At 35.6% G+C, this 17,215-nt stretch overlaps 63 non-coding genes and 1 pseudogene across 63 annotated transcripts; all 64 read right to left on the bottom strand.

Moving 5' to 3' along the window:
• Positions 1-90: 90 nt before the first annotated feature.
• On the bottom strand, positions 91-209 carry LOC145299150 (5S ribosomal RNA). The gene has a single exon (XR_013871416.1). It is a non-coding gene; the product is annotated as a 5S ribosomal RNA (ribosomal RNA).
• A 151-nt stretch (positions 210-360) lies between these two features.
• On the bottom strand, positions 361-479 carry LOC145299595 (5S ribosomal RNA). The gene has a single exon (XR_013871847.1). It is a non-coding gene; the product is annotated as a 5S ribosomal RNA (ribosomal RNA).
• A 149-nt stretch (positions 480-628) lies between these two features.
• On the bottom strand, positions 629-747 carry LOC145299805 (5S ribosomal RNA). Its single transcript, XR_013872049.1, has one exon. It is a non-coding gene; the product is annotated as a 5S ribosomal RNA (ribosomal RNA).
• Positions 748-898: 151 nt separating this feature from the next.
• Positions 899-1,017, bottom strand: LOC145300389 (5S ribosomal RNA). The gene has a single exon (XR_013872614.1). It is a non-coding gene; the product is annotated as a 5S ribosomal RNA (ribosomal RNA).
• Positions 1,018-1,166: 149 nt separating this feature from the next.
• Positions 1,167-1,285, bottom strand: LOC145300388 (5S ribosomal RNA). The gene has a single exon (XR_013872613.1). It is a non-coding gene; the product is annotated as a 5S ribosomal RNA (ribosomal RNA).
• A 149-nt stretch (positions 1,286-1,434) lies between these two features.
• Positions 1,435-1,553, bottom strand: LOC145300958 (5S ribosomal RNA). Its single transcript, XR_013873164.1, has one exon. It is a non-coding gene; the product is annotated as a 5S ribosomal RNA (ribosomal RNA).
• Positions 1,554-1,704: 151 nt separating this feature from the next.
• On the bottom strand, positions 1,705-1,823 carry LOC145299149 (5S ribosomal RNA). The gene has a single exon (XR_013871415.1). It is a non-coding gene; the product is annotated as a 5S ribosomal RNA (ribosomal RNA).
• Positions 1,824-1,974: 151 nt separating this feature from the next.
• On the bottom strand, positions 1,975-2,093 carry LOC145299147 (5S ribosomal RNA). The gene has a single exon (XR_013871414.1). It is a non-coding gene; the product is annotated as a 5S ribosomal RNA (ribosomal RNA).
• Positions 2,094-2,245: 152 nt separating this feature from the next.
• On the bottom strand, positions 2,246-2,364 carry LOC145300737 (5S ribosomal RNA). The gene has a single exon (XR_013872948.1). It is a non-coding gene; the product is annotated as a 5S ribosomal RNA (ribosomal RNA).
• Positions 2,365-2,515: 151 nt separating this feature from the next.
• On the bottom strand, positions 2,516-2,634 carry LOC145300607 (5S ribosomal RNA). The gene has a single exon (XR_013872821.1). It is a non-coding gene; the product is annotated as a 5S ribosomal RNA (ribosomal RNA).
• Positions 2,635-2,783: 149 nt separating this feature from the next.
• On the bottom strand, positions 2,784-2,902 carry LOC145299989 (5S ribosomal RNA). The gene has a single exon (XR_013872229.1). It is a non-coding gene; the product is annotated as a 5S ribosomal RNA (ribosomal RNA).
• Positions 2,903-3,053: 151 nt separating this feature from the next.
• LOC145300428 (5S ribosomal RNA) lies at positions 3,054-3,172 on the bottom strand. The gene has a single exon (XR_013872650.1). It is a non-coding gene; the product is annotated as a 5S ribosomal RNA (ribosomal RNA).
• A 152-nt stretch (positions 3,173-3,324) lies between these two features.
• LOC145300422 (5S ribosomal RNA) lies at positions 3,325-3,442 on the bottom strand. Its single transcript, XR_013872645.1, has one exon. It is a non-coding gene; the product is annotated as a 5S ribosomal RNA (ribosomal RNA).
• A 149-nt stretch (positions 3,443-3,591) lies between these two features.
• On the bottom strand, positions 3,592-3,710 carry LOC145299804 (5S ribosomal RNA). The gene has a single exon (XR_013872048.1). It is a non-coding gene; the product is annotated as a 5S ribosomal RNA (ribosomal RNA).
• Positions 3,711-3,859: 149 nt separating this feature from the next.
• On the bottom strand, positions 3,860-3,978 carry LOC145301041 (5S ribosomal RNA). Its single transcript, XR_013873243.1, has one exon. It is a non-coding gene; the product is annotated as a 5S ribosomal RNA (ribosomal RNA).
• Positions 3,979-4,129: 151 nt separating this feature from the next.
• On the bottom strand, positions 4,130-4,248 carry LOC145299146 (5S ribosomal RNA). Its single transcript, XR_013871413.1, has one exon. It is a non-coding gene; the product is annotated as a 5S ribosomal RNA (ribosomal RNA).
• Positions 4,249-4,400: 152 nt separating this feature from the next.
• On the bottom strand, positions 4,401-4,519 carry LOC145299379 (5S ribosomal RNA). Its single transcript, XR_013871637.1, has one exon. It is a non-coding gene; the product is annotated as a 5S ribosomal RNA (ribosomal RNA).
• A 149-nt stretch (positions 4,520-4,668) lies between these two features.
• Positions 4,669-4,787, bottom strand: LOC145299801 (5S ribosomal RNA). Its single transcript, XR_013872046.1, has one exon. It is a non-coding gene; the product is annotated as a 5S ribosomal RNA (ribosomal RNA).
• Positions 4,788-4,938: 151 nt separating this feature from the next.
• On the bottom strand, positions 4,939-5,057 carry LOC145299760 (5S ribosomal RNA). The gene has a single exon (XR_013872007.1). It is a non-coding gene; the product is annotated as a 5S ribosomal RNA (ribosomal RNA).
• Positions 5,058-5,206: 149 nt separating this feature from the next.
• LOC145300649 (5S ribosomal RNA) lies at positions 5,207-5,325 on the bottom strand. The gene has a single exon (XR_013872863.1). It is a non-coding gene; the product is annotated as a 5S ribosomal RNA (ribosomal RNA).
• A 110-nt stretch (positions 5,326-5,435) lies between these two features.
• On the bottom strand, positions 5,436-5,554 carry LOC145299988 (5S ribosomal RNA). Its single transcript, XR_013872228.1, has one exon. It is a non-coding gene; the product is annotated as a 5S ribosomal RNA (ribosomal RNA).
• Positions 5,555-5,705: 151 nt separating this feature from the next.
• LOC145299145 (5S ribosomal RNA) lies at positions 5,706-5,824 on the bottom strand. The gene has a single exon (XR_013871412.1). It is a non-coding gene; the product is annotated as a 5S ribosomal RNA (ribosomal RNA).
• A 152-nt stretch (positions 5,825-5,976) lies between these two features.
• LOC145300623 (5S ribosomal RNA) lies at positions 5,977-6,095 on the bottom strand. The gene has a single exon (XR_013872837.1). It is a non-coding gene; the product is annotated as a 5S ribosomal RNA (ribosomal RNA).
• A 150-nt stretch (positions 6,096-6,245) lies between these two features.
• LOC145299800 (5S ribosomal RNA) lies at positions 6,246-6,364 on the bottom strand. The gene has a single exon (XR_013872045.1). It is a non-coding gene; the product is annotated as a 5S ribosomal RNA (ribosomal RNA).
• A 151-nt stretch (positions 6,365-6,515) lies between these two features.
• Positions 6,516-6,634, bottom strand: LOC145299632 (5S ribosomal RNA). The gene has a single exon (XR_013871883.1). It is a non-coding gene; the product is annotated as a 5S ribosomal RNA (ribosomal RNA).
• Positions 6,635-6,783: 149 nt separating this feature from the next.
• On the bottom strand, positions 6,784-6,902 carry LOC145300386 (5S ribosomal RNA). The gene has a single exon (XR_013872611.1). It is a non-coding gene; the product is annotated as a 5S ribosomal RNA (ribosomal RNA).
• A 149-nt stretch (positions 6,903-7,051) lies between these two features.
• On the bottom strand, positions 7,052-7,170 carry LOC145299144 (5S ribosomal RNA). The gene has a single exon (XR_013871411.1). It is a non-coding gene; the product is annotated as a 5S ribosomal RNA (ribosomal RNA).
• Positions 7,171-7,321: 151 nt separating this feature from the next.
• Positions 7,322-7,440, bottom strand: LOC145299142 (5S ribosomal RNA). The gene has a single exon (XR_013871409.1). It is a non-coding gene; the product is annotated as a 5S ribosomal RNA (ribosomal RNA).
• Positions 7,441-7,592: 152 nt separating this feature from the next.
• LOC145299141 (5S ribosomal RNA) lies at positions 7,593-7,711 on the bottom strand. Its single transcript, XR_013871408.1, has one exon. It is a non-coding gene; the product is annotated as a 5S ribosomal RNA (ribosomal RNA).
• Positions 7,712-7,862: 151 nt separating this feature from the next.
• LOC145299715 (5S ribosomal RNA) lies at positions 7,863-7,981 on the bottom strand. The gene has a single exon (XR_013871963.1). It is a non-coding gene; the product is annotated as a 5S ribosomal RNA (ribosomal RNA).
• Positions 7,982-8,132: 151 nt separating this feature from the next.
• On the bottom strand, positions 8,133-8,251 carry LOC145299986 (5S ribosomal RNA). The gene has a single exon (XR_013872226.1). It is a non-coding gene; the product is annotated as a 5S ribosomal RNA (ribosomal RNA).
• Positions 8,252-8,400: 149 nt separating this feature from the next.
• LOC145299985 (5S ribosomal RNA) lies at positions 8,401-8,519 on the bottom strand. Its single transcript, XR_013872225.1, has one exon. It is a non-coding gene; the product is annotated as a 5S ribosomal RNA (ribosomal RNA).
• Positions 8,520-8,670: 151 nt separating this feature from the next.
• On the bottom strand, positions 8,671-8,789 carry LOC145299918 (5S ribosomal RNA). The gene has a single exon (XR_013872159.1). It is a non-coding gene; the product is annotated as a 5S ribosomal RNA (ribosomal RNA).
• Positions 8,790-8,933: 144 nt separating this feature from the next.
• Positions 8,934-9,051, bottom strand: LOC145301195 (5S ribosomal RNA). The gene has a single exon (XR_013873396.1). It is a non-coding gene; the product is annotated as a 5S ribosomal RNA (ribosomal RNA).
• Positions 9,052-9,204: 153 nt separating this feature from the next.
• LOC145299140 (5S ribosomal RNA) lies at positions 9,205-9,323 on the bottom strand. The gene has a single exon (XR_013871407.1). It is a non-coding gene; the product is annotated as a 5S ribosomal RNA (ribosomal RNA).
• A 151-nt stretch (positions 9,324-9,474) lies between these two features.
• LOC145299139 (5S ribosomal RNA) lies at positions 9,475-9,593 on the bottom strand. The gene has a single exon (XR_013871406.1). It is a non-coding gene; the product is annotated as a 5S ribosomal RNA (ribosomal RNA).
• A 149-nt stretch (positions 9,594-9,742) lies between these two features.
• LOC145299984 (5S ribosomal RNA) lies at positions 9,743-9,861 on the bottom strand. Its single transcript, XR_013872224.1, has one exon. It is a non-coding gene; the product is annotated as a 5S ribosomal RNA (ribosomal RNA).
• A 151-nt stretch (positions 9,862-10,012) lies between these two features.
• On the bottom strand, positions 10,013-10,131 carry LOC145299916 (5S ribosomal RNA). Its single transcript, XR_013872157.1, has one exon. It is a non-coding gene; the product is annotated as a 5S ribosomal RNA (ribosomal RNA).
• A 144-nt stretch (positions 10,132-10,275) lies between these two features.
• LOC145300454 (5S ribosomal RNA) lies at positions 10,276-10,393 on the bottom strand. Its single transcript, XR_013872675.1, has one exon. It is a non-coding gene; the product is annotated as a 5S ribosomal RNA (ribosomal RNA).
• A 153-nt stretch (positions 10,394-10,546) lies between these two features.
• On the bottom strand, positions 10,547-10,665 carry LOC145299138 (5S ribosomal RNA). The gene has a single exon (XR_013871405.1). It is a non-coding gene; the product is annotated as a 5S ribosomal RNA (ribosomal RNA).
• A 152-nt stretch (positions 10,666-10,817) lies between these two features.
• LOC145300647 (5S ribosomal RNA) lies at positions 10,818-10,936 on the bottom strand. Its single transcript, XR_013872861.1, has one exon. It is a non-coding gene; the product is annotated as a 5S ribosomal RNA (ribosomal RNA).
• A 144-nt stretch (positions 10,937-11,080) lies between these two features.
• On the bottom strand, positions 11,081-11,198 carry LOC145301342 (5S ribosomal RNA; annotated as a pseudogene).
• Positions 11,199-11,351: 153 nt separating this feature from the next.
• Positions 11,352-11,470, bottom strand: LOC145301168 (5S ribosomal RNA). Its single transcript, XR_013873369.1, has one exon. It is a non-coding gene; the product is annotated as a 5S ribosomal RNA (ribosomal RNA).
• Positions 11,471-11,621: 151 nt separating this feature from the next.
• Positions 11,622-11,740, bottom strand: LOC145300617 (5S ribosomal RNA). The gene has a single exon (XR_013872831.1). It is a non-coding gene; the product is annotated as a 5S ribosomal RNA (ribosomal RNA).
• Positions 11,741-11,891: 151 nt separating this feature from the next.
• On the bottom strand, positions 11,892-12,010 carry LOC145299137 (5S ribosomal RNA). The gene has a single exon (XR_013871404.1). It is a non-coding gene; the product is annotated as a 5S ribosomal RNA (ribosomal RNA).
• Positions 12,011-12,161: 151 nt separating this feature from the next.
• On the bottom strand, positions 12,162-12,280 carry LOC145299136 (5S ribosomal RNA). The gene has a single exon (XR_013871403.1). It is a non-coding gene; the product is annotated as a 5S ribosomal RNA (ribosomal RNA).
• Positions 12,281-12,429: 149 nt separating this feature from the next.
• On the bottom strand, positions 12,430-12,548 carry LOC145301040 (5S ribosomal RNA). The gene has a single exon (XR_013873242.1). It is a non-coding gene; the product is annotated as a 5S ribosomal RNA (ribosomal RNA).
• A 151-nt stretch (positions 12,549-12,699) lies between these two features.
• Positions 12,700-12,818, bottom strand: LOC145299835 (5S ribosomal RNA). Its single transcript, XR_013872079.1, has one exon. It is a non-coding gene; the product is annotated as a 5S ribosomal RNA (ribosomal RNA).
• Positions 12,819-12,969: 151 nt separating this feature from the next.
• Positions 12,970-13,088, bottom strand: LOC145299135 (5S ribosomal RNA). Its single transcript, XR_013871402.1, has one exon. It is a non-coding gene; the product is annotated as a 5S ribosomal RNA (ribosomal RNA).
• Positions 13,089-13,239: 151 nt separating this feature from the next.
• Positions 13,240-13,358, bottom strand: LOC145299134 (5S ribosomal RNA). Its single transcript, XR_013871401.1, has one exon. It is a non-coding gene; the product is annotated as a 5S ribosomal RNA (ribosomal RNA).
• Positions 13,359-13,509: 151 nt separating this feature from the next.
• On the bottom strand, positions 13,510-13,628 carry LOC145299133 (5S ribosomal RNA). The gene has a single exon (XR_013871400.1). It is a non-coding gene; the product is annotated as a 5S ribosomal RNA (ribosomal RNA).
• A 151-nt stretch (positions 13,629-13,779) lies between these two features.
• On the bottom strand, positions 13,780-13,898 carry LOC145299620 (5S ribosomal RNA). Its single transcript, XR_013871871.1, has one exon. It is a non-coding gene; the product is annotated as a 5S ribosomal RNA (ribosomal RNA).
• Positions 13,899-14,042: 144 nt separating this feature from the next.
• LOC145300452 (5S ribosomal RNA) lies at positions 14,043-14,160 on the bottom strand. Its single transcript, XR_013872673.1, has one exon. It is a non-coding gene; the product is annotated as a 5S ribosomal RNA (ribosomal RNA).
• Positions 14,161-14,313: 153 nt separating this feature from the next.
• Positions 14,314-14,432, bottom strand: LOC145300409 (5S ribosomal RNA). The gene has a single exon (XR_013872633.1). It is a non-coding gene; the product is annotated as a 5S ribosomal RNA (ribosomal RNA).
• A 151-nt stretch (positions 14,433-14,583) lies between these two features.
• LOC145300902 (5S ribosomal RNA) lies at positions 14,584-14,702 on the bottom strand. Its single transcript, XR_013873110.1, has one exon. It is a non-coding gene; the product is annotated as a 5S ribosomal RNA (ribosomal RNA).
• Positions 14,703-14,854: 152 nt separating this feature from the next.
• On the bottom strand, positions 14,855-14,973 carry LOC145299929 (5S ribosomal RNA). The gene has a single exon (XR_013872171.1). It is a non-coding gene; the product is annotated as a 5S ribosomal RNA (ribosomal RNA).
• A 151-nt stretch (positions 14,974-15,124) lies between these two features.
• On the bottom strand, positions 15,125-15,243 carry LOC145299723 (5S ribosomal RNA). The gene has a single exon (XR_013871971.1). It is a non-coding gene; the product is annotated as a 5S ribosomal RNA (ribosomal RNA).
• Positions 15,244-15,392: 149 nt separating this feature from the next.
• Positions 15,393-15,511, bottom strand: LOC145299983 (5S ribosomal RNA). The gene has a single exon (XR_013872223.1). It is a non-coding gene; the product is annotated as a 5S ribosomal RNA (ribosomal RNA).
• Positions 15,512-15,660: 149 nt separating this feature from the next.
• LOC145299982 (5S ribosomal RNA) lies at positions 15,661-15,779 on the bottom strand. The gene has a single exon (XR_013872222.1). It is a non-coding gene; the product is annotated as a 5S ribosomal RNA (ribosomal RNA).
• A 150-nt stretch (positions 15,780-15,929) lies between these two features.
• Positions 15,930-16,048, bottom strand: LOC145299131 (5S ribosomal RNA). Its single transcript, XR_013871398.1, has one exon. It is a non-coding gene; the product is annotated as a 5S ribosomal RNA (ribosomal RNA).
• Positions 16,049-16,199: 151 nt separating this feature from the next.
• On the bottom strand, positions 16,200-16,318 carry LOC145300359 (5S ribosomal RNA). Its single transcript, XR_013872585.1, has one exon. It is a non-coding gene; the product is annotated as a 5S ribosomal RNA (ribosomal RNA).
• Positions 16,319-16,462: 144 nt separating this feature from the next.
• LOC145300189 (5S ribosomal RNA) lies at positions 16,463-16,581 on the bottom strand. Its single transcript, XR_013872423.1, has one exon. It is a non-coding gene; the product is annotated as a 5S ribosomal RNA (ribosomal RNA).
• A 151-nt stretch (positions 16,582-16,732) lies between these two features.
• On the bottom strand, positions 16,733-16,851 carry LOC145299130 (5S ribosomal RNA). The gene has a single exon (XR_013871397.1). It is a non-coding gene; the product is annotated as a 5S ribosomal RNA (ribosomal RNA).
• A 149-nt stretch (positions 16,852-17,000) lies between these two features.
• LOC145299980 (5S ribosomal RNA) lies at positions 17,001-17,119 on the bottom strand. Its single transcript, XR_013872220.1, has one exon. It is a non-coding gene; the product is annotated as a 5S ribosomal RNA (ribosomal RNA).
• Positions 17,120-17,215: the final 96 nt, after the last annotated feature.

Genomic DNA, 17,215 nt, shown 5'->3' with positions numbered 1-17,215 from the left:
TAATGATATTTTGTTTTTTGTTTTTTTATCTAATATTTTACATTAAAATCGAACGCATTTTTATGAGTTTTTCCAAAAATTCAGGGGAAATGCTTACAGCACCTGGTATTCCCAAGCGGTCACCCATCTAAGTACTGACCAGGCTCTACGTTGCTTAACTTCGGGGATCGGACGAGAACCGGTGTTTTCAACGTGATATGGCCGTAAGCGAAGACGTGCCATAATTTTAACTATTACAATTTCAATATTTATTTACCAAATCTGATAATGTACTGATATTGTGTTTTTTGTTTTTTTACCTAATATTTTACATTAAAATCGAACGCATTTTTATGAGTTTTTCCAAAAATTCAGGGGAAATGCTTACAGCACCTGGTATTCCCAAGCGGTAACCCATCTAAGTACTGACCAGGCTCTACGTTGCTTAACTTCGGGGATCGGACGAGAACCGGTGTTTCCAACGTGATATGGCCGTAAGCGAAGAAGTGCGATAATTTTAACTATTACAATTTCAATATTTATTTACCAAATCTGATAATTTAATGATACTTTATTTGTTTTTTTTATCTAATATTTTACATTAAAGTCGAACGCATTTTTATGAGTTTTTCCAAAAATTCAGGGGAAATGCTTACAGCACCTGGTATTCCCAAGCGGCCACCCATCTAAGTACTGACCAGGCTCTACGTTGCTTAACTTCGGGGATCGGACGAGAACCGGTGTTTTCAACGTGATATGGCCGTAAGCGAAGACGCGCCATAATTTTAACTATTACAATTTCAATATTTATTTACCAAATCTGATAATGTAATGATATTTTGTTTTTTGTTTTTTTATCTAATATTTTACATTAAAATCGAACGCATTTTTATGAGTTTTTCCAAAAATTCAGGGGAAATGCTTACAGCATCTGGTATTCCCAAGCGGTCACCCATCTAAGTACTGACCAGGCTCTACGTTGCTTAACTTCGGGGATCGGACGAGAACCGGTGTTTTCAACGTGATATGGCCGTAAGCGAAGACGTGCCATAATTTTAACTATTACAATTTCAATATTTATTTACCAAATCTGATAATTTAATGATACTTTATTTGTTTTTTTTACCTAATATTTTACATTAAAATCGAACGCATTTTTATGAGTTTTTCCAAAAATTCAGGGGAAATGCTTACAGCATCTGGTATTCCCAAGCGGTCACCCATCTAAGTACTGACCAGGCTCTACGTTGCTTAACTTCGGGGATCGGACGAGAACCGGTGTTTTCAACGTGATATGGCCGTAAGCGAAGAAGTGCGATAATTTTAACTATTACAATTTCAATATTTATTTACCAAATCTGGTAATTTAATGATACTTTATTTGTTTTTTTTATCTAATATTTTACATTAAAATCGAACGCATTTTTATGAGTTTTTCCAAAAATTCAGGGGAAATGCTTACAGCACCTGGTATTCCCAAGCGGCCACCCATCTAAGTACTGACCAGGCTCTACGTTGCTTAACTTCGGGGATCGGACGAGAACCGGTGTTTTATACGTGATATGGCCGTAAGCGAAGACGTGCCATAATTTTAACTATTACAATTTCAATATTTATTTACCAAATCTGATAATGTAATGATATTTTGTTTTTTGTTTTTTTATCTAATATTTTACATTAAAATCGAACGCATTTTTATGAGTTTTTCCAAAAATTCAGGGGAAATGCTTACAGCACCTGGTATTCCCAAGCGGTCACCCATCTAAGTACTGACCAGGCTCTACGTTGCTTAACTTCGGGGATCGGACGAGAACCGGTGTTTTCAACGTGATATGGCCGTAAGCGAAGACGTGCCATAATTTTAACTATTACAATTTCAATATTTATTTACCAAATCTGATAATGTAATGATATTTTGTTTTTTGTTTTTTTATCTAATATTTTACATTAAAATCGAACGCATTTTTATGAGTTTTTCCAAAAATTCAGGGGAAATGCTTACAGCACCTGGTATTCCCAAGCGGTCACCCATCTAAGTACTGACCAGGCTCTACGTTGCTTAACTTCGGGGATCGGACGAGAACCGGTGTTTTCAACGTGATATGGCCGTAAGCGAAGACGTGCCATAATTTTAACTATTACAATTTCAATATTTATTTACCAAATCTGATAATGTACTGATATTGTGTTTTTTGTTTTTTTTACCTAATATTTTACATTAAAATCGAACGCATTTTTATGAGTTTTTCCAAAAATTCAGGGGAAATGCTTACTGCACCTGGTATTCCCAAGCGGTCACCCATCTAAGTACTGACCAGGCTCTACGTTGCTTAACTTCGGGGATCGGACGAGAACCGGTGTTTTCAACGTGACATGGCCGTAAGCGACGACGTGCCATAATTTTAACTATTACAATTTCAATATTTATTTACCAAATCTGATAATGTAATGATATTTTGTTTTTTGTTTTTTTATCTAATATTTTACATTAAAATCGAACGCATTTTTATGAGTTTTTCCAAAAATTCAGGGGAAATGCTTACAGCACCTGGTATTCCCAAGCGGTCACCCATCTAAGTACTGACCAGGCTCTACGTTGCTTAACTTCGGGGATCGGACGAGAACCGGTGTTTTATACGTGATATGGCCGTAAGCGAAGACGTGCCATAATTTTAACTATTACAATTTCAATATTTATTTACCAAATCTGATAATTTAATGATAATTTATTTGTTTTTTTTACCTAATATTTTACATTAAAATCGAACGCATTTTTATGAGTTTTTCCAAAAATTCAGGGGAAATGCTTACAGCACCTGGTATTCCCAAGCGGTCACCCATCTAAGTACTGACCAGACTCTACGTTGCTTAACTTCGGGGATCGGACGAGAACCGGTGTTTTCAACGTGATATGGCCGTAAGCGAAGACGTGCCATAATTTTAACTATTACAATTTCAATATTTATTTACCAAATCTGATAATGTAATGATATTTTGTTTTTTGTTTTTTTATCTAATATTTTACATTAAAATCGAACGCATTTTTATGAGTTTTTCCAAAAATTCAGGGGAAATGCTTACAGCACCTGGTATTCCCAAGCGGTCACCCATCTAAGTACTGACCAGGCTCTACGTTGCTTAAATTCGGGGATCGGACGAGAACCGGTGTTTTCAACGTGATATGGCCGTAAGCGAAGACGTGCCATAATTTTAACTATTACAATTTCAATATTTATTTACCAAATCTGATAATGTACTGATATTGTGTTTTTTGTTTTTTTTACCTAATATTTTACATTAAAATCGAACGCATTTTTATGAGTTTTTCCAAAAATTCAGGGGAAATGCTTACAGCACCTGGTATTCCCAAGCGGTCACCCATCTAAGTACTGACCAGGCTCTACGTTGCTTAACTTCGGGGATCGGACGGAACCGGTGTTTCCAACGTGATATGGCCGTAAGCGAAGAAGTGCGATAATTTTAACTATTACAATTTCAATATTTATTTACCAAATCTGATAATTTAATGATACTTTATTTGTTTTTTTTATCTAATATTTTACATTAAAGTCGAACGCATTTTTATGAGTTTTTCCAAAAATTCAGGGGAAATGCTTACAGCACCTGGTATTCCCAAGCGGCCACCCATCTAAGTACTGACCAGGCTCTACGTTGCTTAACTTCGGGGATCGGACGAGAACCGGTGTTTTCAACGTGATATGGCCGTAAGCGAAGACGTGCCATAATTTTAACTATTACAATTTCAATATTTATTTACCAAATCTGATAATTTAATGATAATTGATTTGTTTTTTTTACCTAATATTTTACATTAAAATCGGACGCATTTTTATCAGTTTTTCCAAAAATTCAGGGGAAATGCTTACAGCACCTGGTATTCCCAAGCGGTCACCCATCTAAGTACTGACCAGACTCTACGTAACTTAACTTCGGGGATCGGACGAGAACCGGTGTTTTCAACGTGATATGGCCGTAAGCGAAGACGTGCCATAATTTTAACTATTACAATTTCAATATTTATTTACCAAATCTGATAATGTAATGATATTTTGTTTTTTGTTTTTTTATCTAATATTTTACATTAAAATCGAACGCATTTTTATGAGTTTTTCCAAAAATTCAGGGGAAATGCTTACAGCACCTGGTATTCCCAAGCGGTCACCCATCTAAGTACTGACCAGGCTCTACGTTGCTTAACTTCGGGGATCGGACGAGAACCGGTGTTTTCAACGTGATATGGCCGTAAGCGAAGACGTGCCATAATTTTAACTATTACAATTTCAATATTTATTTACCAAATCTGATAATGTACTGATATTGTGTTTTTTGTTTTTTTTACCTAATATTTTACATTAAAATCGAACGCATTTTTATGAGTTTTTCCAAAAATTCAGGGGAAATGCTTACAGCACCTGGTATTCCCAAGCGGTCACCCATCTAAGTACTGACCAGGCTCTACGTTGCTTAACTTCGGGGATCGGACGAGAACCGGTGTTTCCAACGTGATATGGCCGTAAGCGAAGAAGTGCGATAATTTTAACTATTACAATTTCAATATTTATTTACCAAATCTGATAATTTAATGATACTTTATTTGTTTTTTTTATCTAATATTTTACATTAAAGTCGAACGCATTTCTATGAGTTTTTCCAAAAATTCAGGGGAAATGCTTACAGCACCTGGTATTCCCAAGCGGCCACCCATCTAAGTACTGACCAGGCTCTACGTTGCTTAACTTCGGGGATCGGACGAGAACCGGTGTTTTCAACGTGATATGGCCGTAAGCGAAGACGCGCCATAATTTTAACTATTACAATTTCAATATTTATTTACCAAATCTGATAATGTAATGATATTTTGTTTTTTGTTTTTTTATCTAATATTTTACATTAAAATCGAACGCATTTTTATGAGTTTTTCCAAAAATTCAGGGGAAATGCTTACAGCACCTGGTATTCCCAAGCGGTCACCCATCTAAGTACTGACCAGGCTCTACGTTGCTTAACTTCGGGGATCGGACGAGAACCGGTGTTTTCAACGTGATATGGCCGTAAGAGAAGAAGTGCCATAATTTTAACTATTACAATTTCAATATTTATTTACCAAATCTGATAATTTAATGATACTTTATTTGTTTTTTTTACCTAATATTTTACATTAAAATCGAACGCATTTTTATGAGTTTTTCCAAAAATTCAGGGGAAATGCTTACAGCACCTGGTATTCCCAAGCGGTCACCAATCTAAGTACTGACCAGGCTCTACGTTGCTTAACTTCGGGGATCGGACGAGAACCGGTGTTTTCAACGTGATATGGCCGTAAGCGAAGACGTGCCATCTGATAATTTAATGATAATTTATTTGTTTTTTTTACCTAATATTTTACATTAAAATCGGACGCATTTTTATGAGTTTTTCCAAAAATTCTGGGGAAATGCTTACAGCACCTGGTATTCCCAAGCGGTCACCCATCTAAGTACTGACCAGACTCTACGTTGCTTAACTTCGGGGATCGGACGAGAACCGGTGTTTTCAACGTGATATGGCCGTAAGCGAAGACGTGCCATAATTTTAACTATTACAATTTCAATATTTATTTACCAAATCTGATAATGTAATGATATTTTGTTTTTTGTTTTTTTATCTAATATTTTACATTAAAATCGAACGCATTTTTATGAGTTTTTCCAAAAATTCAGGGGAAATGCTTACAGCACCTGGTATTCCCAAGCGGTCACCCATCTAAGTACTGACCAGGCTCTACGTTGCTTAACTTCGGGGATCGGACGAGAACCGGTGTTTTCAACGTGATATGGCCGTAAGCGAAGACGTGCCATAATTTTAACTATTACAATTTCAATATTTATTTACCAAATCTGATAATGTACTGATATTGTGTTTTTTGTTTTTTTTACCTAATATTTTACATTAAAATCGAACGCATTTTTATGAGTTTTTCCAAAAATTCAGGGGAAATGCTTACAGCACCTGGTATTCCCAAGCGGTCACCCATCTAAGTACTGACCAGGCTCCACGTTTCTTAACTTCGGGGATCGGACGAGAACCGGTGTTTCCAACGTGATATGGCCGTAAGCGAAGAAGTGCGATAATTTTAACTATTACAATTTCAATATTTATTTACCAAATCTGATAATTTAATGATACTTTATTTGTTTTTTTTTATCTAATATTTTACATTAAAGTCGAACGCATTTTTATGAGTTGTTCCAAAAATTCAGGGGAAATGCTTACAGCACCTGGTATTCCCAAGCGGCCACCCATCTAAGTACTGACCAGGCTCTACGTTGCTTAACTTCGGGGATCGGACGAGAACCGGTGTTTTCAACGTGATATGGCCGTAAGCGAAGACGCGCCATAATTTTAACTATTACAATTTCAATATTTATTTACCAAATCTGATAATGTAATGATATTTTGTTTTTTGTTTTTTTATCTAATATTTTACATTAAAATCGAACGCATTTTTATGAGTTTTTCCAAAAATTCAGGGGAAATGCTTACAGCACCTGGTATTCCCTAGCGGTCACCCATCTAAGTACTGACCAGGCTCTACGTTGCTTAACTTCGGGGATCGGACGAGAACCGGTGTTTTCAACGTGATATGGCCGTAAGCGAAGAAGTGCCATAATTTTAACTATTACAATTTCAATATTTATTTACCAAATCTGATAATTTAATGATACTTTATTTGTTTTTTTTACCTAATATTTTACATTAAAATCGAACGCATTTTTATGAGTTTTTCCAAAAATTCAGGGGAAATGCTTACAGCATCTGGTATTCCCAAGCGGTCACCCATCTAAGTACTGACCAGGCTCTACGTTGCTTAACTTCGGGGATCGGACGAGAACCGGTGTTTTCAACGTGATATGGCCGTAAGCGAAGAAGTGCGATAATTTTAACTATTACAATTTCAATATTTATTTACCAAATCTTGTAATTTAATGATACTTTATTTGTTTTTTTTATCTAATATTTTACATTAAAATCGAACGCATTTTTATGAGTTTTTCCAAAAATTCAGGGGAAATGCTTACAGCACCTGGTATTCCCAAGCGGTCACCCATCTAAGTACTGACCAGGCTCTACGTTGCTTAACTTCGGGGATCGGACGAGAACCGGTGTTTTCAACGTGATATGGCCGTAAGCGAAGAAGTGCGATAATTTTAACTATTACAATTTCAATATTTATTTACCAAATCTGATAATGTAATGATATTTTGTTTTTTGTTTTTTTATCTAATATTTTACATTAAAATCGAACGCATTTTTATGAGTTTTTCCAAAAATTCAGGGGAAATGCTTACAGCACCTGGTATTCCCAAGCGGTCACCCATCTAAGTACTGACCAGGCTCTACGTTGCTTAACTTCGGGGATCGGACGAGAACCGGTGTTTTCAACGTGATATGGCCGTAAGCGAAGACGTGCCATAATTTTAACTATTACAATTTCAATATTTATTTACCAAATCTGATAATGTACTGATATTGTGTTTTTTGTTTTTTTTACCTAATATTTTACATTAAAATCGAACGCATTTTTATGAGTTTTTCCAAAAATTCAGGGGAAATGCTTACAGCACCTGGTATTCCCAAGCGGTCACCCATCTAAGTACTGACCAGGCTCTACGTTGCTTAACTTCGGGGATCGGACGAGAACCGGTGTTTTCAACGTGATATGGCCGTAAGCGAAGACGTGCCATAATTTTAACTATTACAATTTCAATATTTATTTACCAAATCTGATAATGTAATGATATTTTGTTTTTTGTTTTTTTATCTATTATTTTACATTAAAATCGAACGCATTTTTATGAGTTTTTCCAAAAATTCAGGGGAAATGCTTACAGCACCTGGTATTCCCAAGCGGTCACCCATCTAAGTACTGACCAGGCTCTACGTTGCTTAACTTCGGGGATCGGACGAGAACCGGTGTTTTCAACGTGACATGGCCGTAAGCGAAGACGTGCCATAATTTTAACTATTACAATTTCAATATTTATTTACCAAATCTGATAATGTAATGATATTTTGTTTTTTGTTTTTTTATCTAATATTTTACATTAAAATCGAACGCATTTTTATGAGTTTTTCCAAAAATTCAGGGGAAATGCTTACAGCACCTGGTATTCCCAAGCGGTCACCCATCTAAGTACTGACCAGACTCTACGTTGCTTAACTTCGGGGATCGGACGAGAACCGGTGTTTTCAACGTGATATGGCCGTAAGCGAAGACGTGCCATAATTTTAACTATTACAATTTCAATATTTATTTACCAAATCTGATAATTTAATGATAATTTATTTGTTTTTTTTACCTAATATTTTACATTAAAATCGGACGCATTTTTATCAGTTTTTCCAAAAATTCAGGGGAAATGCTTACAGCACCTGGTATTCCCAAGCGGTCACCCATCTAAGTACTGACCAGACTCTACGTTGCTTAACTTCGGGGATCGGACGAGAACCGGTGTTTTCAACGTGATATGGCCGTAAGCGAAGACGTGCCATAATTTTAACTATTACAATTTCAATATTTATTTACCAAATCTGATAATGTAATGATATTTTGTTTTTTGTTTTTTTATCTAATATTTTACATTAAAATCGAACGCATTTTTATGAGTTTTTCCAAAAATTCAGGGGAAATGCTTACAGCACCTGGTATTCCCAAGCGGTCACCCATCTAAGTACTGACCAGGCTCTACGTTGATTAACTTCGGGGATCGGACGAGAACCGGTGTTTTCAACGTGATATGGCCGTAAGCGAAGACGTGCCATAATTTTAACTATTACAATTTCAATATTTATTTACCAAATCTGATAATGTAATGATATTTTGTTTTTTTATCTAATATTTTACATTAAAATCGAACGCATTTTTATGAGTTTTTCCAAAAATTCAGGGGAAATGCTTACAGCACCTGGTATTCCCAAGCGGTCACCCATCTAAGTACTGACCAGGCTCTACGTTGCTTAACTTCGGGATCGGACGAGAACCGGTGTTTTATACGTGATATGGCCGTAAGCGAAGACGTGCCATAATTTTAACTATTACAATTTCAGTATTTATTTACCAAATCTGATAATGTAATGATATTTTGTTTTTTGTTTTTTTTTACCTAATATTTTACATTAAAATCGAACGCATTTTTATGAGTTTGTCCAAAAATTCAGGGGAAATGCTTACAGCACCTGGTATTCCCAAGCGGTCACCCATCTAAGTACTGACCAGGCTCTACGTTGCTTAACTTCGGGGATCGGACGAGAACCGGTGTTTTCAACGTGATATGGCCGTAAGCGAAGACGTGCCATAATTTTAACTATTACAATTTCAATATTTATTTACCAAATCTGATAATGTAATGATATTTTGTTTTTTGTTTTTTTATCTAATATTTTACATTAAAATCGAACGCATTTTTATGAGTTTTTCCAAAAATTCAGGGGAAATGCTTACAGCACCTGGTATTCCCAAGCGGTCACCCATCTAAGTACTGACCAGGCTCTACGTTGCTTAACTTCGGGGATCGGACGAGAACCGGTGTTTTCAACGTGATATGGCCGTAAGCGAAGACGTGCCATAATTTTAACTATTACAATTTCAATATTTATTTACCAAATCTGATAATTTAATGATAATTTATTTGTTTTTTTTACCTAATATTTTACATTAAAATCGGACGCATTTTTATCAGTTTTTCCAAAAATTCAGGGGAAATGCTTACAGCACCTGGTATTCCCAAGCGGTCACCCATCTAAGTACTGACCAGACTCTACGTTGCTTAACTTCGGGGATCGGACGAGAACCGGTGTTTTCAACGTGATATGGCCGTAAGCGAAGACGTGCCATAATTTTAACTATTACAATTTCAATATTTATTTACCAAATCTGATAATGTAATGATATTTTGTTTTTTGTTTTTTTATCTAATATTTTACATTAAAATCGAACGCATTTTTATGAGTTTTTCCAAAAATTCAGGGGAAATGCTTACAGCACCTGGTATTCCCAAGCGGTCACCCATCTAAGTACTGACCAGGCTCTACGTTGATTAACTTCGGGGATCGGACGAGAACCGGTGTTTTCAACGTGATATGGCCGTAAGCGAAGACGTGCCATAATTTTAACTATTACAATTTCAATATTTATTTACCAAATCTGATAATGTAATGATATTTTGTTTTTTTATCTAATATTTTACATTAAAATCGAACGCATTTTTATGAGTTTTTCCAAAAATTCAGGGGAAATGCTTACAGCACCTGGTATTCCCAAGCGGTCACCCATCTAAGTACTGACCAGGCTCTACGTTGCTTAACTTCGGGATCGGACGAGAACCGGTGTTTTCAACGTGATATGGCCGTAAGCGAAGACGTGCCATAATTTTAACTATTACAATTTCAGTATTTATTTACCAAATCTGATAATGTAATGATATTTTGTTTTTTGTTTTTTTTTACCTAATATTTTACATTAAAATCGAACGCATTTTTATGAGTTTTTCCAAAAATTCAGGGGAAATGCTTACAGCACCTGGTATTCCCAAGCGGTCACCCATCTAAGTACTGACCAGGCTCTACGTTGCTTAACTTCGGGGATCGGACGAGAACCGGTGTTTTCAACGTGATATGGCCGTAAGCGAAGACGTGCCATAATTTTAACTATTACAATTTCAATATTTATTTACCAAATCTGATAATGTAATGATATTTTGTTTTTTGTTTTTTTTATCTAATATTTTACATTAAAATCGAACGCATTTTTATGAGTTTTTCCAAAAATTCAGGGGAAATGCTTACAGCACCTGGTATTCCCAAGCGGTCACCAATCTAAGTACTGACCAGGCTCTACGTTGCTTAACTTCGGGGATCGGACGAGAACCGGTGTTTTCAACGTGATATGGCCGTAAGCGAAGACGTGCCATAATTTTAACTATTACAATTTCAATATTTATTTACCAAATCTGATAATGTAATGATATTTTGTTTTTTTATCTAATATTTTACATTAAAATCGAACGCATTTTTATGAGTTTTTCCAAAAATTCAGGGGAAATGCTTACAGCACCTGGTATACCCAAGCGGTCACCCATCTAAGTACTGACAAGGCTCTACGTTGCTTAACTTCGGGATCGGACGAGAACCGGTGTTTTCAACGTGATATGGCCGTAAGCGAAGACGTGCCATAATTTTAACTATTACAATTTCAGTATTTATTTACCAAATCTGATAATGTAATGATATTTTGTTTTTTGTTTTTTTTTACCTAATATTTTACATTAAAATCGAACGCATTTTTATGAGTTTTTCCAAAAATTCAGGGGAAATGCTTACAGCACCTGGTATTCCCAAGCGGTCACCCATCTAAGTACTGACCAGGCTCTACGTTGCATAACTTCGGGGATCGGACGAGAACCGGTGTTTTCAACGTTATATGGCCGTAAGCGAAGACGTGCCATAATTTTAACTATTACAATTTCAATATTTATTTACCAAATCTGATAATGTAATGATATTTTGTTTTTTGTTTTTTTATCTAATATTTTACATTAAAATCGAACGCATTTTTATGAGTTTTTCCAAAAATTCAGGGGAAATGCTTACAGCACCTTGTATTCCCAAGCGGTCACCCATCTAAGTACTGACCAGGCTCTACGTTGCTTAACTTCGGGGATCGGACGAGAACCGGTGTTTTCAACGTGATATGGCCGTAAGCGAAGACGTGCCATAATTTTAACTATTACAATTTCAATATTTATTTACCAAATCTGATAATGTAATGATATTTTGTTTTTTGTTTTTTTATCTAATATTTTACATTAAAATCGAACGCATTTTTATGAGTTTTTCCAAAAATTCAGGGGAAATGCTTACAGCACCTGGTATTCCCAAGCGGTCACCCATCTAAGTACTGACCAGGCTCTACGTTGCTTAACTTCGGGGATCGGACGAGAACCGGTGTTTTCAACGTGATATGGCCGTAAGCGAAGACGTGCCATAATTTTAACTATTACAATTTCAATATTTATTTACCAAATCTGATAATGTAATGATATTTTGTTTTTTGTTTTTTTATCTAATATTTTACATTAAAATCGAACGCATTTTTATGAGTTTTTCCAAAAATCCAGGGGAAATGCTTACAGCACCTGGTATTCCCAAGCGGTCACCCATCTAAGTACTGACCAGGCTCTACGTTGCTTAACTTCGGGGATCGGACGAGAACCGGTGTTTTCAACGTGATATGGCCGTAAGCGAAGACGTGCCATAATTTTAACTATTACAATTTCAATATTTATTTACCAAATCTGATAATTTAATGATAATTGATTTGTTTTTTTTACCTAATATTTTACTTTAAAATCGGACGCATTTTTATGAGTTTTTCCAAAAATTCAGGGGAAATGCTTACAGCACCTTGTATTCCCAAGCGGTCACCCATCTAAGTACTGACCAGACTCTACGTTGCTTAACTTCGGGGATCGGACGAGAACCGGTGTTTTCAACGTGATATGGCCGTAAGCGAAGACGTGCCATAATTTTAACTATTACAATTTCAATATTTATTTACCAAATCTGATAATGTAATGATATTTTGTTTTTTGTTTTTTTATCTAATATTTTACATTAAAATCGAACGCATTTTTATGAGTTTTTCCAAAAATTCAGGGGAAATGCTTACAGCACCTGGTATTCCCAAGCGGTCACCCATATAAGTACTGACCAGGCTCTACGTTGCTTAACTTCGGGGATCGGACGAGAACCGGTGTTTTCAACGTGATATGGCCGTAAGCGAAGACGTGCCATAATTTTAACTATTACAATTTCAATATTTATTTACCAAATCTGATAATGTAATGATATTTTGTTTTTTGTTTTTTTATCTAATATTTTACATTAAAATCGAACGCATTTTTATGAGTTTTTCCAAAAATTCAGGGGAAATGCTTACAGCACCTGGTATTCCCAAGCGGTCACCCATCTAAGTACTGACCAGGCTCTACGTTGCTTAACTTCGGGGATCGGACGAGAACCGGTGTTTTCAACGTGATATGGCCGTAAGCGAAGACGTGCCATAATTTTAACTATTACAATTTCAATATTTATTTACCAAATCTGATAATGTAATGATATTTTGTTTTTTGTTTTTTTATCTAATATTTTACATTAAAATCGAACGCATTTTTATGAGTTTTTCCAAAAATTCAGGGGAAATGCTTACAGCACCTGGTATTCCCAAGCGGTCACCCATCTAAGTACTGACCAGGCTCTACGTTGCTTAACTTCGGGGATCGGACGAGAACCGGTGTTTTCAACGTGATATGGCCGTAAGCGAAGACGTGCCCTAATTTTAACTATTACAATTTCAATATTTATTTACCAAATCTGATAATGTAATGATATTTTGTTTTTTGTTTTTTTATCTAATATTTTACATTAAAATCGAACGCATTTTTATGAGTTTTTCCAAAAATTCAGGGGAAATGCTTACAGCACCTGGTATTCCCAAGCGGTCACCCATCTAAGTACTGACCAGGCTCTACGTTGCTTAACTTCGGGGATCGGACGAGAACCGGTGTTTTCAACGTGATATGGCCGTAAGCGAAGACGTGCCATAATTTTAACTATTACAATTTCAATATTTATTTACCAAATCTGATAATGTAATGATATTTTGTTATTTGTTTTTTTATCTAATATTTTACATTAAAATCGAACGCATTTTTATGAGTTTTTCCAAAAATCCAGGGGAAATGCTTACAGCACCTGGTATTCCCAAGCGGTCACCCATCTAAGTACTGACCAGGCTCTACGTTGCTTAACTTCGGGGATCGGACGAGAACCGGTGTTTTCAACGTGATATTGCCGTAAGCGAAGACGTGCCATAATTTTAACTATTACAATTTCAATATTTATTTACCAAATCTGATAATGTAATGATATTTTGTTTTTTTATCTAATATTTTACATTAAAATCGAACGCATTTTTATGAGTTTTTCCAAAAATTCAGGGAAAATGCTTACAGCACCTGGTATTCCCAAGCGGTCACCCATCTAAGTACTGACCAGGCTCTACGTTGCTTAACTTCGGGATCGGACGAGAACCGGTGTTTTCAACGTGATATGGCCGTAAGCGAAGACGTGCCATAATTTTAACTATTACAATTTCAGTATTTATTTACCAAATCTGATAATGTAATGATATTTTGTTTTTTGTTTTTTTTTACCTAATATTTTACATTAAAATCGAACGCATTTTTATGAGTTTTTCCAAAAATTCAGGGGAAATGCTTACAGCACCTGGTATTCCCAAGCGGTCACCCATCTAAGTACTGACCAGGCTCTACGTTGCATAACTTCGGGGATCGGACGAGAACCGGTGTTTTCAACGTGATATGGCCGTAAGCGAAGACGTGCCATAATTTTAACTATTACAATTTCAATATTTATTTACCAAATCTGATAATGTAATGATATTTTGTTTTTTGTTTTTTTATCTAATATTTTACATTAAAATCGAACGCATTTTTATGAGTTTTTCCAAAAATTCAGGGGAAATGCTTACAGCACCTTGTATTCCCAAGCGGTAACCCATCTAAGTACTGACCAGGCTCTACGTTGCTTAACTTCGGGGATCGGACGAGAACCGGTGTTTTCAACGTGATATGGCCGTAAGCGAAGACGTGCCATAATTTTAACTATTACAATTTCAATATTTATTTACCAAATCTGATAATGTAATGATATTTTGTTTTTTGTTTTTTTTATCTAATATTTTACATTAAAATCGAACGCATTTTTATGAGTTTTTCCAAAAATTCAGGGATAATGTTTACAGCACCTGGTATTCCCAAGCGGTCACCCATCTAAGTACTGACCAGGCTCTACGTTGCTTAACTTCGGGGATCGGACGAGAACCGGTGTTTTCAACGTGATATGGCCGTAAGCGAAGACGTGCCATAATTTTAACTATTACAATTTCAATATTTATTTACCAAATCTGATAATGTAATGATATTTTTTTTTTTGTTTTTTTATCTAATATTTTACATTAAAATCGAACGCATTTTTATGAGTTTTTCCAAAAAAACAGGGGAAATGCTTACAGCACCTGGTATTCCCAAGCGGTCACCCATCTAAGTACTGACCAGGCTCTACGTTGCTTTACTTCGGGGATCGGACGAGAACCGGTGTTTTCAACGTGATATGGCCGTAAGCGAAGACGTGCCATAATTTTAACTATTACAATTTCAATATTTATTTACCAAATCTGATAATTTAATGATAATTTATTTGTTTTTTTTACCTAATATTTTACATTAAAATCGGACGCATTTTTATGAGTTTTTCCAAAAATTCAGGGGAAATGCTTACAGCACCTGGTATTCCCAAGCGGTCACCCATCTAAGTACTGACCAGACTCTACGTTGCTTAACTTCGGGGATCGGACGAGAACCGGTGTTTTCAACGTGATATGGCCGTAAGCGAAGACGTGCCATAATTTTAACTATTACAATTTCAATATTTATTTACCAAATCTGATAATGTAATGATAATTTATTTGTTTTTTTTACCTAATATTTTACATTAAAATCGGACGCATTTTTATGAGTTTTTCCAAAAATTCAGGGGAAATGCTTACAGCACCTGGTATTCCCAAGCGGTCACCCATCTAAGTACTGACCAGACTCTACGTTGCTTAACTTCGGGGATCGGACGAGAACCGGTGTTTTCAACGTGATATGGCCGTAAGCGAAGACGTGCCATAATTTTAACTATTACAATTTCAATATTTATTTACCAAATCTGATAATGTAATGATATTTTGTATTTTGTTTTTTATCTAATATTTTACATTAAAATCGAACGCATTTTTATGAGTTTTTCCAAAAATTCAGGGGAAATGCTTACAGCACCTGGTATTCCCAAGCGGTCACCCATCTAAGTACTGACCAGGCTCTACGTTGCTTAACTTCGGGGATCGGACGAGAACCGGTGTTTTCAACGTGATATGGCCGTAAGCGAAGACGTGCCATAATTTTAACTATTACAATTTCAATATTTATTTACCAAATCTGATAATGTAATGATATTTTGTTTTTTGTTTTTTTATCTAATATTTTACATTAAAATCGAACGCATTTTTATGAGTTTTTCCAAAAATTCAGGGGAAATGCTTACAGCACCTGGTATTCCCAAGCGGTCACCCATCTAAGTACTGACCAGGCTCTACGTTGCTTAACTTCGGGGATCGGACGAGAACCGGTGTTTTCAACGTAATATTGCCGTAAGCGAAGACGTGCCCTAATTTTAACTATTACAATTTCAATATTTATTTACCAAATCTGATAATGTAATGATATTTTGTTTTTTTATCTAATATTTTACATTAAAATCGAACGCATTTTTATGAGTTTTTCCAAAAATTAAGGGGAAATGCTTACAGCACCTGGTATTCCCAAGCGGTCACCCATCTAAGTACTGACCAGGCTCTACGTTGCTTAACTTCGGGGATCGGACAAGAACCGGTGTTTTCAACGTGATATGGCCGTAAGCGAAGACGTGCCATAATTTTAACTATTACAATTTCAATATTTATTTACCAAATCTGATAATGTAATGATATTTTGTTTTTTGTTTTTTTATCTAATATTTTACATTAAAATCGAACGCATTTTTATGAGTTTTTCCAAAAATCCAGGGGAAATGCTTACAGCACCTGGTATTCCCAAGCGGTCACCCATCTAAGTACTGACCAGGCTCTACGTTGCTTAACTTCGGGGATCGGACGAGAACCGGTGTTTTCAACGTGATATGGCCGTAAGCGAAGACGTGCCATAATTTTAACTATTACAATTTCAATATTTATTTACCAAATCTGATAATTTAATGATAATTTATTTGTTTTTTTTACCTAATATTTTACATTAAAATCGGACGCATTTTTATGAGTTTTTCCAAAAATTCAGGGGAAATGCTTACAGCACCTGGTATTCCCAAGCGGTCACCCATCTAAGTACTGACCAGACTCTACGTTGCTTAACTTCGGGGATCGGACGAGAACCGGTGTTTTCAACGTGATATGGCCGTAAGCGAAGACGTACCATAATTTTAACTATTACAATTACAATATTTATTTACCAAATCTGATAATGTAATGATATTTTGTTTTTTGTTTTTTTTATCTAAT

The sequence above is a fragment of the Euprymna scolopes genome, chromosome 18 (assembly GCF_053919585.1).
Source record: "Euprymna scolopes isolate OS-2025 chromosome 18, ASM5391958v1, whole genome shotgun sequence".
In the NCBI taxonomy this organism is placed as follows: Eukaryota; Metazoa; Mollusca; class Cephalopoda; order Sepiida; family Sepiolidae; genus Euprymna; species Euprymna scolopes.
This window is presented reverse-complemented; position numbering and strand designations above follow the sequence as displayed.